This window comes from Lolium rigidum, chromosome 1 (assembly GCF_022539505.1).
Source record: "Lolium rigidum isolate FL_2022 chromosome 1, APGP_CSIRO_Lrig_0.1, whole genome shotgun sequence".
Classification (NCBI taxonomy): Eukaryota; Viridiplantae; Streptophyta; class Magnoliopsida; order Poales; family Poaceae; genus Lolium; species Lolium rigidum.
In genome coordinates this window covers 329,547,267-329,553,904 of record NC_061508.1, presented here as the reverse complement: position 1 = coordinate 329,553,904, position 6,638 = coordinate 329,547,267, and positions in this window count along the sequence as shown.

The following is a 6,638-nucleotide window of genomic DNA, read 5'->3' as shown; positions in this document are numbered from 1 at the left end:
AGTATGAACCGGTACAACAAAACTTACATAAGAACATATTGCAAGCATTATAATACTCTACATTGTCTTCCTTGTTGCTCAAACACTTTTACCAGAAAATATCTAGACCTTAAGAGAGACCAATCATGCAAACCAATTTCAACAAGCTCTACAGTAGTTCTCCACTAATAGGTTTAAACTACATGAAAAAACTTAATCATGATCTACTTGAGAGATCAAAACAATTGCCAAGTGTCAAATTATTCAAGACAATATGAGGCATTTTCTGTTTCCAACCAAATAACCATAAGTGATGTAGCTTCCAACTTTTATCATTGAACATTAAAAGTAAAACGAAGAACAAGTGTTCATATGAAAAAGCGGAGCGTGTCTCTCTCCCAAACAAGGATTGCTAGGATCCGATCTTATTCAAACAAAAACAAAAATAAAACCACATAGACGCTCCAAGTAAAGCACATAAGATGTGACCGAATAAAAATATAGTTTCAATAGAAGAAACCTGATAAGTTGATGAAGAAGGGGATGCCTTGGGCATCCCCAAGCTTAGACGCTTGAGTCTTTTTAAAATATGCAGGGATGAACCACGGGGGCATCCCCAAGCTTAGGCTTTTCACTCTTCTTGATCATATATCATCCTCCTCTCTTGACCCTTGAAAACTTCCTTCACACCAAACTTCTCATAAACTTCATTAGAGGGGTTAGTACTCAAAAAACTTGAATCCACCTTGGTCCTGTAGTGACACATTGCAAGAACTCAATAAAACATTAGCTACAGCTCTCCACGTCTAGAAAGCCTTGCTTAAAGTCCACAAGAGACAATGCAAAAAACAGAGACAGAATCTGCCAAAACAGAACAGCCAGTAAAGACGAATTTTAAACAGGTACTTCCGTTGCTCAAATTAGAAAACTCAAAACTAATGGAAGTTGCGTACATATCTGAGGAACACGCACGTAAATTGGCATATTTTTCTGAGTTACCTACAGAGAAAACAGCCGAGATTCGTGACAGATAGAAATCTGTTTCTGCGCAGAAATCCAAATCTAGTATCAACCTTCGATTAGAGGCTTCACTTGGCACAACATTGCAATAAAATAAAGATAAGGAGAGGTTGCTACAGTAGTAACAACTTCCAAAACACAACAAAATAGTAGCAAAATAAACACATGGGTTATCTCCCAAGAAGTGGTTTCTTTATAGCCATTAAGATGGGCTCAGCAATTTTGATGATGCACTCGCAAGAAATAAGAGTTGAAGCAAAAAAGAGCATCAAGAGGCAAATTCAAAACAAATTTAAGCCTAACATGCTTCCTATGAAAAGGAATCTTGTACACAAATGAATTCATGAAGAACAAAGTGACAAGCATAAGAAGATAAAACAAGAGTAACTTCAAAATTTTAAGCATATAGAGAGGTGTTTTAGTACCATGCAAATTTCTACAACTATATTTTCCTCTCTCATAATAATTTTCAGTAGCTTCATGAACAAACTCAATAATATAACTATCACATGAAGCATGCTTCTCATGATCCATAAACACATAATTTTTATCAAGCTCAAAAATAGTGCGATTAAAACTTTCAAACACACTTTTATCAATAATATAACAAGATGGTTGATCAATCTCAAGAGATATGGGACTCATAGATAATGTCAAGACCTCTCCAATCCCATTTTCATTAGTAGTACAATTAATATTATCAAGTAACATAGGACCATCATCAAGAGCTTTATCATAAACATTTGCTACGCAAAATTCTTTAGTACCATGCATTTCGACATCAGGCACAAACAAAGCATTATCATAAGATTTATCAAAGTAGCATGGATTATCATAAATAACAGTAGCATAATTATTCTCACAAGTTTTACTCATAGGGAATATTTCAAGAGAATCCACAGGAACATAACATTCATCCTTCTTCGGTAAGCATGGAGGACAATCAAATAGTGTAAGAGATAAAGAGTTACTCTCATTAGAAGGTTGGCATGGGTAGCTAATCCATTCTTCCTCCTTTTGTTCATCACTCTCCTCTTCTTTTTCATCCAATGAGCTTTCAGGTTCATCAATTTCCTCCTCTTTTTCATCCACAGGTCCCTGCAAATTGTGAGTGCATTCTTGTGCATTAATGAGTCTCTCTTTATAATCAATGATATAAGGATTATCAGTGTAACTTTCATTGCAAAAATTAAGGATAGAAGAGACATAATCTTTAAGGTCCTTACAAACAACACAAGTTTCATAATTTTTAACCATGAAGGATTCTATCTCAGAGGCTCCCATAAATATGACGAATTGTTCTACCTCTTCAAACCCAAAATGAATATAGCTATTCCGATTATAGTTCTTAATTAAAAATTCTTCACTAAAGCCACATTGAAATTTAAGATGTTTAGTGTCCTGTTGAGAGCAACAGTTTATATCATGGCGTTTAAGAAAGATTTTAGCAATTGTATTCAATTTTTCTATCACAGCACTCATCACTTTTCCCGCTCTTGTTTCTCTATAATTATTATAATATTCTATAAGCTCCAAGTAGGTTATGGGTTCTCCCATAACAGCAGTTTTTAATTTTTAGGTTTTTCAAATTTTTATGGATTTTTGGGTATATGAGAAAAGTAAAACAAGACAAAAAGAAACTAGACAAAAGTAAACCAAGAAAAATAAAACAAGACAGAAATAAACTAAGCACAAATAAACTAGGCAAAAGTAAACTAAGCAAAACAAAGTAAAACAAAATAAAAACAGAGAGAGAGGTAGAGTGTACTCCCCAGGTGAACTTATGAGTAGAGCTATGCCTCCCCGACAACGGCGCCAGAAAACAGTCTTGATAACCCACAAGTATAGGGGATCGCGGCAGTCTTCGAGGGAAGTAAAACCCAAATTTATTGATTCGACACAATGGGAGGTAAAGAATACTTATAAGCCTTAACAACTGAGTTGTCAATTCAGTTGCACTGGAAAAGCACTAATAACAGGGGTGATGTGAAAGCGAGCAGTAATATGAGAGCGAGTAGTAACTGATAACACGGCAGCAGTAATAGCAATATGAGAGCAATGGCACCAGAAAATAGTTGATACTACTTCCAATGTCATGTAGAACGAGTATATGATGATGAGAGATGGACCGGGGTTCCCAGCGATCTACACTAGTGGTAACTCTCCAATAACAAGTGTTGGGTGAACAAATTACAGTTGGGCAATTGATAGGATTCAAAGCATTAAGTTAGAACATCCAGCTTATTAATCATGTAGGCATGTTTTCCATATATAGTCGTACGTGCTCGCAATGAGAAACTTGCACAACATCTTTTGTCCTACCAGCCGGTGGCAGCCGGGCCTCAAGGGAATCTACTTGGATATTAAGGTACTCCTTTTAATAGAGTACCGGAGCAAAGCATTAACACTTGGTGAAAACATGTGATCCTCACATCACCACCATCCCCTCCGGTTGTCCCGATTTCGTCACTTCGGGGCCTTTGGTTCCGGACGGTGACATGTGCATACAACTTGTAGATACAATCTAAGCAATAATTATAGAGCTTAAATCTAAGATCATGCCACTCGGGCCCTAGTGACAAGCATTAAGCATAACAAGATTGCAGCAACAATAACTTCACAAACTTTATAGATAGACTAATCATAATGTATCATCCATTGGATCCCAACAAACACAACACCGATTACATCAGATGGATCTCAATCATGTAAGGCAGCTCATGAGATCATTGTATTGAAGTACATGGGATAGAGAGTACCAACTAGCTACTGCTAGAACCCGTAGTCCATGGGGGAACTACTCACGGAGCATGATGGAGGCGGTGGCGTCGATGGAGATGGCTTCCGGGGGCACTTCCCCGTCCCGGCGGGTGCCGGAACGAGAGACTTCTGTCCCCCGAATTGGAGTTTCGCGATGGCGGCGGCGCCCCTGGAGTCTTTCTGGAGTTTCGTCAATTGGTATCGAGTTTTTAGGTCGAAAGAGCTTATATAGGCGAAGAGGCGGCGCAGGAGGGGCAACAGGGTGCCCTCCCCATAGGCCGACGCGGCCAGGGGCTGGCCCGCGCGGCCCTATGGTGTGGGGGCCCCAGGCCTCCCGTCTGACTCCCCTTCGGTGTCCTGGTCCGTCTCGGTGAATTATGATGTTTGGTCTTTGTTTCGTCGAATTTCGAGAATATTGCCCGAACAGCCTTTCTGGAACCAAAAACAGCAGAAAACAGGAACTGGCACTGTGGCATCTTGTTAATAGGTTAGTTCCGGAAAACGCATAAAAACATTATAAAGTGCAAGCAAAACATGTAAGTATTGTCATAAAACAAGCATGGAACATCAGAAATTATAGGTACGTTGGAGACGTATCAGGGTCCGAGCGCGTCCATGAAGCAAGGGCGCAGACCCGCCGCACCGAGTCCGAGAACCTTCGGTTCAAGGATGGCGAGAAGGTGGAGCAGTTCGCCATGCGCCTCACCGGCGTCATGCACGACCTGGAGATCCTCAGAGATCGCGTCACCGAGCACAAGGCCGTGTTGAAGTTCTTGCGCTGCGTGCCCAAGCATTTCCGTCAGCTCGCGCACTCCATTCAGCAGCTGCTCGACCTCAAGAACATGACGGTTGAGGAGCTGACGGGCCGTTTCTTGGCGGTGGAGGAGGAGCTCAACATGGAGGACGAGGAGGGTGCGCAGTATGGCGGGACTCACCTTCTCCTCACGGAGGATGAGTGGATGGAACGACCGTGGACGTGACAAGAGGAAGCTGCGGTGTTACAGCTGCCAGAATCTTGGACACTTCGCCTGGGAGTGTCCAGAGAAGGAGAAGGACAATGAGGAGAAGGCGCTGCTTGGCTTCATCGAGGATGAGCAGGCCCTTCTCTAAAGCTGCATCACAAGTGATGGATCAAGATTAAGGAGGAGATTGTTGGGTTTAATCTTGATCATGTATCTGCATTAGTTGTTTTAATTCTGCATGTAGTCGTTGAGCAGGTGTAGCTCCAACTGAACGCGTACATCGAGATGCCAAACTCTGCGCGATGCGGGTGAGGCGTGATGCTGGTGTGGCCGTGAGAAGCGGCAGCGTGGAAAGCTGGGGGATGATCGGCTAAGTCATGGTCACCGAGTGAATCGGTCTAGGCAGTTTAGCTTCGTCAGTGCATGCATGCGAAAGTGGTGGCCGTGTGTTAGTGGCCAGAGTGCGTGCGTGCAGTGCGTGGGTGTGTGTCTACTTAAGTAGAGTTGTAAGCATATTTTTTTTGAACACAAGATGGGGTCAGCGACCCCAGCGGAGCAATTTTCATTGAAACACACCTGGCAGGTACAAATTACAGCAAGGTCCCTTATCATCTCTTGCCCTGAATAACCAACTATTTGAAGAAGAGACCCTACAAATTACATAAAGCACCCTGGAAAGAAATGTAGAAAAGCAATCAAGTGCCTTGGTGCCTCTGCCACCGCACGCCGGCGAGCTCGAGGCGTCTCTGCCGAGCTCAAAGATATGTATGCCCGAAAGCCCTACTCCGGAGAGAGGATCCCGCTGCTGGCAACCTCCAGGAGGTCGGGGACGAACCACTTGGACTCCCAAAGGCATCCAGCACCAGCATATAGATCGGAGGGCCTCCAAAACGGAGGTTGAGGATGGGTCACCTTGTTGACCGAGAATCACGGCGACAAACATGATCGCCGCGTGTTGCGCTCGTTGGAGAAGAGATCCTGCTCCAGGACACTCGCCCGTCGATCTATCAACCACGGCTCCAGTGAAGATCTCCTCCTCTTTTCCACCACCATGGTGGTCAGGAGAAGGAAGATCCAGCCCAGTTCCGGCCAGATCAAGAGGAAAGCAGATGAGCTTTATTTGGGGGGGTCGTTGTAGCGCCGCCGCCGTCCGCCTCTGGCTCCCACCATGGGAGCGCCACACACAGCCACCACACCACCACAGGCCACCGGGAGCAACCCGAGCTCCACCATGGCCAAACCCCCAACGGCATGACGCCATACTCCACATGGGTAACACGTAAAACTAGACTAGATCTGTAACTATACCTACTCCTATCTACTTCGGCGCCCATCTTTGACATACTCCGGCCGGCTATTCCGGCGGAGAGGGCCTCAGATCGGCCCGGCCAACGGGGGTCGACCCTCAAGGTCATGTAGCAGAGGGAGAGAGGGGAAGGGGTGAAATGGTGAATGAGCGGTTTCGCTGTAAGCATGTTTCCATTAAACTGAAGAGAAATACAATGAAGAAAAACTCGCAGCTGTGTGAGGCAGTGCGAGGCCAAAACTCCCTGTGTTCTACGTGAAATAGATAGAGAGAGGATCAGAGAGCTGAGCGAGTCAGCTCCTTCAGCGGCGCGGCTTCTCGTCAAGCACCTCTTCCGGCCGCAGCACCTGATCACGATCCTCCTGCGCCTCCGCATCTTGAACACCCTGGACGCCCGGGCTAAGATAGCCTTGGGCCACCTCACGGCACCGGCGTCGCCGGAGTCGTCGCGTGCGGCCGCCATGGCAACGTCGGCGGAGGACTTCACGGCGCGCTTCCTCTCGCGGAGGCTTATGGCGTTGAAGGATGATGCACTTGTGCTCGTCAGTGCATGGAGGTTCAGGAGGAGGTTCTTGAGGAAGGCTTGCTTGAAGGACTTGGTGCTGAAGGTG